Source organism: Nilaparvata lugens, chromosome 2, assembly GCF_014356525.2.
Source record: "Nilaparvata lugens isolate BPH chromosome 2, ASM1435652v1, whole genome shotgun sequence".
NCBI classification, from domain to species: domain Eukaryota; kingdom Metazoa; phylum Arthropoda; class Insecta; order Hemiptera; family Delphacidae; genus Nilaparvata; species Nilaparvata lugens.
In genome coordinates this window covers 18530818-18544532 of record NC_052505.1, presented here as the reverse complement: position 1 = coordinate 18544532, position 13715 = coordinate 18530818, and the positions used below count along the sequence as shown (strand labels likewise).

The 13715-nt window shown below is 34.6% G+C and overlaps 1 protein-coding gene across 2 annotated transcripts in view; it reads left to right on the top strand.

Moving 5' to 3' along the window:
- Positions 1-1670: 1670 nt before the first annotated feature.
- The window catches only part of LOC111047556 (band 4.1-like protein 4A), a 611588-nt gene continuing 599543 nt past the window's right edge, over positions 1671-13715 (top strand). For both annotated transcript variants that reach the window (XR_005570427.1, XM_039420715.1), the window contains exon 1: positions 1671-1839. The gene's annotated coding sequence lies outside the window, so the exon portion shown is untranslated. The remainder of the gene's footprint in view (positions 1840-13715) is intronic.

The following is a 13715-nucleotide window of genomic DNA, read 5'->3' as shown; positions in this document are numbered from 1 at the left end:
AAAGAAAAGGCCATTGTGAACCAGAGTAAATTAAGAGCAACAAGTCAATATTACTCTTCAATTGAAGAATGGTGAAATTTTTCTCTTGAAGCTACATTTAGACAGGGAGAAGAGATCCACCAGACCATCACAGCAGAGGAATGCGTATACGAGGAATACAATTCATTTGTGAGTAATAATGACCAACTGTGTTACATCTACGGATTGAAAACTCTTGCCGATTACGATTTTTGAAGACAGGAACCCTAAAATTCCAAACAAGGCTAGGAAAGAGAGCCATCAAGGCTTCAACATCTTTAAACCCAGACATAGATCTCATGATGAAACCTAGCATCCCATTAGCCATACCAACCAAATAATAAACATGGGGTGCAAAACTCAGAGAAGAATCAAACAACACACCCAGATCCTTGAAACTATCGACTCCATAGAGTTGAAAGCCGTTAATTGTATAGTGAAAAATAGGATAATCCAGCTTAGGAGTGAAGACCATTCATTTGCCAACATTGAGATCGAGGCTGTTATCCGTGCACCACCTCGCGCCAAAATCCAGGTCACTTTGCAGGAGAACAGAATCATTATGGCAATCAATCCTCCTGTAGATTTTCAAGTCATCAGCAAACATCAAACAATTGGATTGCAACAGGCAACCAGGTAGGTCATTAATAAACATTAGGAACAACAAAGGACCCAAATTACTACCCTGAGGCACACCAGAGGAGCTGACATGATTGTTAAATTTCAAATTCAAGACAGAAACATAATTGAGATGATCACTCAGGTAGTCAGAAAAGAAACTAACAAGCCAAGGTACCAAACCAAACCTAGATAATTTGCAAACAAACCGCTTATGACTGATTCTATCGAAAGCCTTGGAAAAATCGGTGTATACTACATTCACTCTACCTCTAACATCAAGCGCCTCTGAAACATCAGCTGTGAATTCATGCAAATAGTTGTGGTTGAGCGACCCCTCAGGAAACCAAGCTGACTATTAGATACAAGGGGACTAATATGACCAATCACACAATCATAAAGCACTCTCTCAAATACCTTAGCAAAAAGTACCAAATGAGTTATTGGGCGGAAGGTCATTGGTCATTACAATGACAATGGTTATAAAAGGAAAGCAAAACAAGTGAAAATGTAAAGTGGGTTTCAATTCAAACTATCCATTACCTGGTTGTCAAAGTCAACCTTAATAATTATTTTGTACTGATGATACTTTATGTCAATGGTGTGGATGAAAGACTAACACAAGTTCCTCGTGTTGGCCATTTGGCCAAAAATTAATCTTGTCGAAGTTTGGCAAGCATCTTGGCAAGAGTGTGGCCTATTTATGAATAATTTGGTCTTCATTCATTTAACTTTTATCTTCAGCCATTCACCCACCAAGTTTCGCATGGTCTTTAGCCAGTCATTCACCATACTATATTGCATCATAAAGGAAGTATATTACTTATTTAATAATATGTGATTGCATTCAACCATTCATCCACCCACCGTACTGTGTTTAGCCTTGTCTTCAACCGGTCCACCTCCGTACTGTGTTTAGCCGCGCTTCTTCAGCTAGTCCCCTTTCCTGCCGCTAGACTGCGTTAGCGCCTCCACCACCAACTCAGTGTTCTGAGAACGGGGCCAGAATTCGGAATCAGGTTGTTCTGCTCTTCAGTCTGACGGGGTTTGTCGGTGTGTGTGGTTCTCAGTGCGCGTGTCAATGAACTGTTGCTTGTCTGTTGCCAGTTCAACGCTACGAATTGTTTCGAGTTATTCTTCTTCGTCTGCCAAAGACTAACTTACTTGGATCACAAACCTTGAAAACTGAAACTTTAGCTACAGGTGAGTGTATTGTTTCAAAAGGGTGACCTGTCACATTGTTTAGAGTAGTTATTTCAACATTCATTAGTAGATAAAGTGTGGAATCTACATCAGTCTAGTCCCCCATAAGTTTAGAAGGAGAAAAAAGACAACATTTTATATAAAAACGTTGGATACAGATGAGGGTTTGAAAAGGTTTTATATAAAACAGGTGAGGGTTTGAAAAGAGTGACCTGTTACATTGTTTAGAATAGTTCCAACATTGTTCAGTGAAAAAATTGAGACATCGACAGCCTCTATAAGTTTAGACGAAGGGAAGAAATAAACCATTCTATATAAAAACTTTAGTCACAGTTGAGGGTATTGTTTGAAAAAGTTACCTGCCACATTGTTTAGAATGGTTACAACATTCTTTCTTAGAAAAAGTGAGAAATCTACATCAATCTAGTTCTCTATAAGTTTAGAAGTAGGGAAGAGACAACAATTTTTATATAATTATGAATTTAGTCACTGGTGAGGGTATTGTTCTAATAGGGTGTCATTGTTTAGAATAGTTTTTCAACTTTCTTCATTGTAAAAACTATGAAATCGGCATCTATCCTATTCCTTGTGGGTTAAATGGAAGAGGGGGCTTTTATTGCCTCAATTTCGCCAACATCACTTTTATTGTAAAGTGTAAATAGAAGTCATTTATCCATCTATCTATCTAGCCCCCTGAGTTTTGAAAAATGCAGTTGGGTGATAATATAATATGTCTTTTTGAAATACCAAAATTTGGGTATTTTGGAGACTAAAAACTGAAATCTGCATGTCAAAGTATACACTGTGATATAGTTTTCATGAGTTAAAACAAGATTCTGTTTCAAAAAAGTGAAAAATTATAATCAATCATTAAAAAGATTCTGTTTGTAGTTAACTCAACTTTTTGGACAATATTTTGATTTCATGAGGAGTTTTGTACAAGAAGAATGTGTGTTACTTCCATTTTCTTTACAACATAATTTTTATATATTCTCCTGAGAAACAAGAGATCAAGAGGTTTTTAAACAATCTGAAAAAGTAACTAGTGTACCGTAACTTACTAAAAAAACTGCTTTATTTTCTACCATTCTTAAGCTTCGTTTACACCAAAGTTATTAACAAACTGTTAATAACTTAATCATTATAGATTCTATTAGATTGAACATAACTTATCATACACATGATGAACATATATGTGTTTGTCAAGTTCCGTTCAATCAAATAGAATCTATAAGGATTAAGTTATTAACATTTTGTTAATAACTTTGGAGTAAACTCAGCTTTAGTTTGAACTTTGTTTTTCATTACTTCATCTTATGAAACTTTTTTGATGTTGGGAATCAGGTGATGATTTGAAGATGTAGAAAATACTTATTTAAATATAAATCTTTCGTCTAAAATAAAAATCTATACGTAATTTTCCTTCTCTCAACCCGCTCTCACTCTTTATTGTTTAGTTTTTGTTTTATTGTTTAGTCAGAAGTGAAATTGACATTGAAATGTAGAATACTCTTGAACTTACATGAACACTTCACAAGTTCAAGTAGAATAATGACTAACAAATCCTCAGTAGTTTTTCCGTGGGAGATTCCCATGTATTGTAGCAGTTCTTTCCATTGTTAGTGTGGAAGATAATGTGGTTTGAATGATATATCTTGTGGTTAGGAGTCTGCTGAACATCTTCCAATGATTGACTACTAAACTCCTTTCTACCATGACTTGTGGTTCAGATATGAATATAAGCATAATATGAACATAACATATCTAGTATCAACTTGTTTTGTTTTACATTTTAAATTGAAAATGGCCTAATTAGGTAGAAGCTAATCGTTAAAATGTTTTAAAGTTTAAAAAATGTTTTAATACAAGGGTACTACAAGTTTTATTTTTTTTTTATTACTGTAAATGAAATTCTATATCTATAGCGATCCAGCTACATAATTCTGTATGTTTAGCTACAATACTTGTTGGGCTTTAGGTGGTTTCCGAAACACCCTCACCCAACAGACAAACAAAACATCAAACTACTACGTCTTGTGTTCAACACTCAGATTTCTCTCCAGCTCTTTCATGCATCATTATCATTGTCACCGAACGGTAATGAACAAGAAACAACAGATAACTGGAACAAAGAAGGAAGAGGAGAAAAGGAGATGAAGAACACAAACAAAGACGGAGAATAGTAATGTAGTAACAAAAGGAGAGAGACCGACAATGGAATGGAGAAACGAGGGCGTGGAACCATACTGAGATGTCAGAGGAAGAAAAATGAGAGTAGATGTCAATGAAGAGGAAGAAGACAAAGAAGGGAGACACGTTGATGAAGAATAAATAGGAGAAGGAAAAGGAAGAACAAAAAGAGAATCAATGAGGAGTTGGAAGAAGAAGTGGTGGAAGAGTAGGAGGAGAAGTAGGAAGAAGAAGAAAAAGAGGAGAAGTTGAAGAATGAAGAAGAACAAAAGGAAGAAGAGGGGTTGAAGGAGACGGTGGAGGAGGAGGAGGAGGAGGAGGAGGAGGAGAAGAAGGATGAGGAGTAGGAGAAGGAGAAGGAGAAGTGGATGGTAGGTGAGAAGGATAAAGAGAAGGAGGAAGTGAAGGGGAAGTAGGAAAACAACAACAACGATAAAATAAGTGGAAGGAGAGATTAGTTAGATTTCTTTATTTATGTATGTTACAATAATTATGGCTTATACACTAATTTACATTAAATGACGATAATGCTAGTTATTCAAAGAATTTTACAAAGTATAAATAATTGATCAATGAGAATAAAGATTGAATGCAATTAAAATAACGATAAAATAATAATGTGATGTAACTTCATAAATCGGCGGTGTTTCAACAAATAATTGTCGATTCACTAAGAAGAATATGAAAATATCCTCCCATTAACACACGACCGGGTAAAAAAGAGATTGATTGATTGAGTACTTTATTTATGTAGATTACAATATATACGGCTTATACACTTATATACAATAGCTTACAATACAGCAAAAAAATTATAGATGATTAACATAATATAGACCAAGAAAATAATAAAATATTGAACTGTATATAATATGAAAAAGCAATTTGTAATATAATAACTATAGATAATTATTATATGGTTATGCATCTACATAAATTGGCGGAGCTTTGGACATATCAATGTCCATTCTTCGGAAAGAATATTAAAAATATCCTTCCCACTAACTCTCTACCAAAAGAGAAGAGAGAGAGAGAGAGAGAGAGAGAGAGAGAGAGAGAGAGAGAGAGAGAGAGAGAGAGAGTGAGAGAGAGAAGAACAAGAACCAATTGGAAAGAAAAAGGATTTGAAATCAGTGCTTCTTTGTAAAAAAAAAAAAATAAATAATAAAAAATATTTGAAGAAATTAACGAAAGTGAAGGAATAAAGAAGTAGAAGAAGAAGACATGAAGAATGAGGGTTACGATGAAAATAAGGTGATGATGATGAACGAGAAGAAGAACCAGGAGAATTAAAAGAATGAGGAAAAAAATTCCTTTGCTGAGGGTGATGTCAACATGAACATTAGGCTTGTGCGTGGGTAATGCATGGGAATGCAGCGGATGATAATAGGTGAATAAACAAAGAAAGAGGGGAAGAAGAAGTGGAAGAAGAGGAAGAAGTGGAAGAAGAAAATAAGAAAAAGACGAAGAAGAAGAAGAAGAAGAAGAAGAAGAAGAAGAAGAAGAAGATGATGATGATGATGATGAACAAGAAGAAGAAGAGTAGGAGAAGGAAGAAGGCGCGATTGGTCGCGGTCACGTGATATCGTTTGTTGGATCAGTCGACGTGACGAGACGTGAAAAAACCAACAACCGAACAAAAAAAGACTGAGAACGTGACCGGGACAGGCACTGCTGCAGTTGTCTGGTTAATCGGGAGTGGTTTACACACACTGTTCGGTTAATCGACAGTGATGTCAAGGTTAGAGAGAGAACACAGAGAAAAAAATCGTCAGTTGTATTCAAAGAGTTTGGAATGTAACTAAATCTAATTACATTCTATACTCTATGACCCGGTTGCAGAAAAGCCGGTTAAATTTTAACCGTGATTAACTTCACGAGAGCCAATCAGAGAATGCGTTTTTGATAAAGCGGCTTCTCTGATTGGTTCTCGCGGAATTAATCACGGTTAAAATTTAACCGGCTTTTGTGCAACCGAGCCCAAGGTTGTATATATCTTTTCTGTATAGGGTTACTTTTATAGAAATAGAAAGAAAAATAAAAATCTTAGAAATCACTTGAAAATGGCATCAATGTCCGAAACATGTTGTGATTAAATGTTTCAAAAAGGGTACGAAGAATTTTAATTCTCTTTCTATTTCTATGGTTGTAATTTGATTATACTTGAAGTATCGTAGACCCACTAAATGGAAAATAAGTAACCAATAAGTAACAAAATATCACCAAAATGTCTCCTATTTTAAAACAATGACTAGCAGAGACCAATTGTACCTTAAAAATGGCTATTAATTTTTTGTTCTTCATAAATTAAACTTCATGTTTAAACTTTATACTTTCTATGTTGCTGTGAATCAAACTTAATTGTTTTTTCAAGGCGAAAGCCAAGGAATCATTCAATAACAAAATATCACCAAAATCTCTCCTATTTTAAAACAATGACTAGCAGAGACAAATTGTACATTAAAAATGGCTATTCATTTTTAGTTCTTCATAAATTAAACGTTATGTTTACGTTTTAAACTCTCTGTGTTGCTGTGAATCAAACTTATTTGTTTTTTCAAGGCGAAAGCCAAGGAATCATTTCAATAACAAAATATCACCAAAATCTCTCCTATTTTAAAACAATGACTAGCAGAGACAAATTGTACATTAAAAATGGCTATTCATTTTTAGTTCTTCATAAATTAAACGTTATGTTTACGTTTTAAACTCTCTGTGTTGCGGTGAATCAACTTATTGTTTTTTCAAGGCGAAAGCCAAGGAATCATTTCAATAACAAACTATCACCAAAATCTCTCCTATTTTAAAACAATGACTAGCAGAGACAAATTGTACTTTAAAAATGGCCATTCATTTTTAGTTCTTCATAAGTTAAACTTTATGTTTACACTTTATACTTTCTGTGTAAGGCTAGAGCCCAGGAATCATTTCTGTTCACCTGAACTATTACCTCAAGTATCTTAGACTAGGTGACTAAATAGATTAGTAACTAAATTAATTAAACTTTACACTTTCTGTGTTGCTGTGAATCAAACTTATTTGTTTTTTCAAGGCTAGAGCCCAGGAATCAATTTGTTGACCTGTTCCATTACTGAAGGTATCTTAGACTAGGAGACTAAATAGAGTAGTAACTAAATAAATAAATTAATTAAACTTTACACTATCTGTGTTGCTGTGAATCGAACTTATTTGTTTTTTTCAAGGCTAGAGCCCAGGAATCATTTTGTTGACCTGTTCCATTACTGAAAGTATCTTAGACTAGGTGACTAAATAGAGTAGTAACTAAATAACTAACGAACTAGTAACTAATAACTAAATAACTAGGTAATAGGTAAATAAAGAGCGGAATAAAATAAATATAGTGAGACTCACCAAAAAGTCAGCAACTGATTAACACTGGTTTTCTATCCATGTCTGTTATTGAACAAAGCAGATACTTGTATCCTTTTTCAAGTGCGCACTAAATTGTTACTGTTACTGTTCTATGAATAAATATTCATATGGTCACATTTCAGGCATGTGACCATAAGAGGAGCCTCCAATGAAATGTATTTTTATTTTTTCCTGCAAATATAATTGTATTGTTAATCTTTTTTGGAGAATTTAAAGGATTTCAATGTCAATGAATTACTATAATATTCAATCTCAACTACGAAAATTTCGAAAGATTTTAAACTTTTTTGATGAATATAGTATATTAGAGATAGAATTGATCATTATTATGAAAAATCAACAATTAATAATTACTAGATCACGTGTACCGGGAAGGCTTGAATCACAGTTTTTCTACTAAAGAAGGCGATGAAAAAAGAAAACTGACAACAATGCCTTCCTATCATCTCCTCTGACTGTAAAGCTTAAATCTCACTGTAGTATCTTAAACTCTTTGTGAATCTTTGAACCTTATTACTTTACACAATATTTTATTGAAATTTTATTGAGAAAGCATAAATTCCCCCTTTCTATCAATATTACCACAGAGGACGGAATACATTACAGATGAGAAAACAGTAATATTTGATCTCTTAATTTCTTTATCTTTCTTATTCCTTTATCATATCCTCCCAAATCATGCTAATCACAAAACAATATGTGTTATTCTTCTTTTTCTCAATAACCCTCTCTCTGTTTCATTTGTTGACTGATTCTTGTTACAAATTATAATAAAAGAAACTTTTCTCAACCTCTATCTCTCTCTGAAGGCTTTGGCACGGCTGTTTCAGGTGGATCAGGGGTGGTGTGGGTGGCTGGACCTAGCTAAGGTTCTTTGGCGAGTTTTTTTCTTTTTCTTCTACTTCTCAAAAACAATCAATATCTATTATTTCTCTTCTTCTCTTCTTCTACTTTTTATTCTTCTTCTTTTTTGCTCTACTTCTCCTTTTGTAAAATGTATTATTCTCAGTTTCTAATTTTCAATTTCTATTTATATCTTAATTATAATTTAGGTTTCTAATTTTTTTTCTACATTGATATTATTTTTTTGTAAATTAAATAACTTTTTAACCTTGTTTGTAATATTGTATTTTTTCTCTCAATTGATTTGTTTAATCTTGAATTCAGCCTTGTATTAGAGGGTTGAGTGTAAGAGAGGGCCGGCTGCGCCCTTACTCCGCCCTCCTAGGTAAAAAATAAAGGCAGTCATTCTATTCTATTCTCTCTCTCTCCCGTCTCTCTTATTTTCTTTCTTACATATGTTATGAGGAACATTCCTCACTCACTCTCTCTCTGTTATCTTCTCGACTGAATTCTTGCTACACTGAGATCACCCATTACCTGCTACCAGACTCATATTTGGCCTCCAAGGTCAAGTCCTAATTCTAGTGTAAGGACTATTAACAATTACTGGGAAGCCGGCTTGATTACCGATCTTCACTGTGTAATTATCCGATTTTCAACCATTGAAATAGTATTGAGCTCGGTGATTAGAGTTTTTGATCATTTTTTGTGGTTTAATGATTGGGTACTGATCAACTATTATCAGGTGCTGTGGCTAAACTAGTATCCACTTTAAATCGAATGACTCCAATTGCTTAACTTTTACAAAGCTCACTATAACTTAGGTTAACTATAGTTTGATAGAATGACCTCCAGGTATATACAATGATACTTGTATAAAGGGATGTATTATTTGGGATCCCTATCCATGGCTACCAGTTTCATGGTACAGTATAAATATTGTGACTTGAATGTTTGAGTATTTAGTATTGAATATTTAGAGGTGTGAGAGGACGAGGTAGACCTAGAATGAGGTGGGGAGATAGAATAGCGGCTGACTTGCGGGAGAGTGGTTGGAGGAGAGAGGAAGCATTGGATAGGGCTTTGTGGAGAGGCAGACTAAGAGGAAGGAAGCCGACCCCATTTTAATGGGATAAGGCACAGCCAAAGAAGAAGAAGAAGAAGAAGAAGAAGATTTAGTATTGAATTTTGTAATGGTTTGTACTATCTAGTTTATTTTTCTAAATGTGCGTACAGATATACGCGCCACGAACATGAGCAATTCACTTTTAATCAGCTGACTATATCTGTATTTTTACAGAAACGGTATAAGATATAGATACTAGTAGTTCTGTGAACAGTAGACCTCACGCAGTATTCTCATCCACAAGTACCTGATTGAAACTATAGACCCTATGGAAATACAGCAATAGACTGGCTTCTCCACACATCAGTGTAATCACTTGTCAGCTGATTTATGATGAATAATATGCTATAGTCAGATTTTTACTCCAATATTGGCGTATGTAGGAGGCTCATTTTTCCTTTTATATTATCATTCAAATGCAAAATTTCAAAAAACCTTGTATATACGTCGAAGCGCAATTAAAAAAGGAACATACCTGTCAAATTTCATGAAAATCTATTACCGCGGTTCGCCGTAAATGCGCAACATATAAACATTCAAACATTTAAACAAATGCAAAACCGTCGACTTGAATCTTAGACCTCACTTCGCTCGGTCAATTATAACGACTCGATATTGTCAAAACCACTAATTTTAGAAAACAATTTAAGATACTTGTTTCAGTTGTTACACCTTTATCATTCTCTAGTAAACTGAAAGCTTAAACATTTAGGTCTAATTGCACAAAGCCGGTATATTTTAACCGTGATTAATTCAACGAGAACCAATCAGAGAAGGCTTTTTTGAAAAGACGGCTTCTCTGATTTGTTCACGTGGTATTAATCACGATTAAAATTTAACCGGCTTTTGTGCAACCGGCACTTAGAAGTAGAATAGACAGGATGGGTGAAGCCCTACGATTGGCCATTAGCTGTTGACCAATGAAGTTTGAGCTCCACTGTCATTGTTCGAGACCAGGCAATCCCAAGTATTCCAAATATGGTCATGAGAACCGTTAAACAATAACAAATGGGGAGAAACTCAGTAACTAACTAAACTAAATGGATAATATAAGAAAGAATAGAATGGAATGGAACAGTTTTTTAAAACAGTGGAAACGAAAATACATTACTCACATTAGAAAAGAGGAAAGTTGACATGAGGAAAATCACCCTGATGTTGAATACATTGAATGACAGTAAGAAATAAATATATAAGCAATGAAAATAGTTTTGTTAGATTCAATTTTTCTATTATATAAAGCTCTAACTCTATTCACACTTAAATTCATTTTACCATAAAAATGTACTGAAGCTGGTCATTACACATTGTTTAGAGTGAATAAAACAAAAAAAAACTCTCCACTTCAATCAAAATAAGTAATAATTGACAGGTTTTTTGACCAGTGGAATGCTGTTACAGCATTACAAACCTGACATTCCTTTCGACGAAAATGACTTACTTAATTCACTTGTGGCTCCATTTGAGCGTTCAAATACTTTTGACTCAGCTACCCAAAAAATACAAAAAAAATCTGGTGTGGCACACTCACACACTTTCCTTGCGTTATGAGAATTGATCACTGCGCTAGTGTTGTCGCGCATCTCAAGTCTACTTATAAACAAAGATCTGAGCCAGCTGGTGACAGGACAATAACGCTGGAGACACACGAGGTCTGCTATCTCTTCGTAGTGAATGATTTAATAAACAACAGTTGCTAACAGTTGGCAATTTAATAATCACATTTTCTCGAATTTCAAACTTATTTTCAATTTTAGGGGAAAGTTACTGAAATAATTGCAGAGATTTTCATGCTCAATCTTTCTCCACTTGAATTTTTTTGTTTTAATTGTATATGAAGGCTGCTAATTGAGAATCTAAAATCAAACTTTGCATGGATGGGGTGGAGCTCCTGAATTTTTACAGATATAGGACTTGTTGCAGTTGATAGAGCTTATCAATGACTATTTCAGGTATGAATTTGATAAAAATCGTTGGAGCCGTTTTCGAGAAAATTAAAAAAAAACTGTTTTTGACAACATTTTCGTCATTTTAGCCGCTATCTTGGATTGCATTTGATCGAAATTGTTCGTGTCGGATCCTTATAGTGTAAGGACCTACGTTCCAACTGGGAGATTAGATATCGTGTACACAGACGCACATACACACACACACACACACACACACAACACACAACCCACACACACACACACACACCACACACACCATACACACAACAACACACACACACACACACCACACACACACACACACACCACAACACACACACACACACACACCACACACAACACCACACCCACACACACACACAACACACACCACACACACACACACAACCACACACACCACACCACACACATACAGACCAATACCCAAAGATCACTTTTTCGGACTCAGGGGACTTTGAAACGTATAGAAATTTAGAAATTGGGGTACCTTAATTTTTTTCGGAAAGCAATACTTTCCTTACCTATGGTGATAGGGCAAGGAAAGTACTCGTAATATAGAATTTAATGTTGTCACCATGGCTGAAGTCTGATTCTAGATATTCGAGCGATGACTAATGACAGAGACAAGAAATTTCTTACGCTTATCCTTTATCCTTTACTAATGACCAGTAGCATAGACTAAATAACAAATCTGTGCCTGTAGATTGTAAAATATTTCAATATATTTATAATCTCGAACATATATGAACTATTTTTACTCATATTTTTACTATAGGGCTACTGAAAGTATTGAAACTCAATAGAATATATCAATTACTTTTTTTATTAAGATACAACTTGTTTCAACCAGTAAGTACAGAATTCTATATCTACTGGTTTCAACTCTTCATGAGCCATTTTCAAGTGTAAATCATCCCTTCTTATGTAAATCACATACGATTTACACTTTTGAAAATGGCTCTAAAAGAGTTGAAACTAGTCGTGTTGTGATGAAATAAAAGGGTACAAACTTAATATATTTGACCGAGCGAAGTGAGGTCTAAGATTCAAGTCGACGGGTTGGCATTTCTCTTAATGTTTAAATGTTTTTATGTTGCGCATTTACGGCGAAACGCGGTAATAGATTTTCATGAAATTGACAGGTATGTTCCTTTTCAAATTGCGCGTCGACGTATATACAAGGTTTTTAGAAATTTAGCATTTCAAGGATAATATAAAGGAAAAAGGAGCTTCCTTCATACGCAAATATTACCGTAAAAATCAGACTATAGAATTATTCATCATAAATCAGTTGTCTTGTGGACTATAATACTACCCGTTCAAAAATATGAACATCTTGTAAATGTATCTTTCCATCAACGTTGTAGACAGTTGCAGCCAGACTGATAACAGCGCTCACACTCAATCCGGGACGACACGTCACGGTCGATAGGACAGAACGCTATATTTTATTTAGGATTTTTTCTAGACATTTTAAATTGATTAATTATTTTTAATTTTTTCAAAAAAATAACAACAGGTCAATGTAACTCACTGAGCGCGAGGTCTACTGTTCACAGAACTACTAGTCTATTGTGCTTCAATGAACTAAAACGTCATACATAAGTATAAACTAACAATGTACATACTACAATAATTAAAATTAAGCGTAATATTGATAAGAAACGATTGTTGAATCGATAATAATTTATTGTCTTTCAAATTCTATTCAAAATTTGTGCTATCATTGATAAACCAAGTAGGTAAGCCGTATGTTCAATAAACACAATGACTGCATTCTTTCAGAGTTTCAAACACAAGTTTTGTCGTTCACTTTATCTGATTTTCACAAGACGAAACAGAAAGAAGAACAATAATTTTAGGCGGGAAGAGCGTGAAGAGAGAGATGAAGAATGGAGAGAATGGAAACATTATTGGGAATGGAAAAGAAAGGGAGACAGAAAGAGAGAGAAACAGTGAGTGAGTAGGACTGAGAGATAGAAAGAAACAGTGAATGAACGAGAAAGTCAATGAGAGAGTGAGAGTGATTGAGGGAGGAGAGAAAAATAATGGTGATGATGAAGAAGAAGATCGAAAAGAAGAAGAAGGAGAAGAAGAAAAAGAAGAAGAAAACGAAGAAGAAAAAGAAGAAGAAGAAGAAGAAGAAGGAGTGAGTGGACGAGTACGAGAGGGGTAATCTATAATAATCTATCAGGTGAATTGTAATAAGCAGGCAGGTGTATGTAGGAACGCGCGCTAACCATAGAACTGTTCACACATGCTCACATGTATACATATAGATTATAGATGAACTGTATAGATCATGTAGATGTATCTATGGCGCGAAACACTCAGACTTGAAACAGATGCTAGACACTAGACAGCCGATTGCCTTT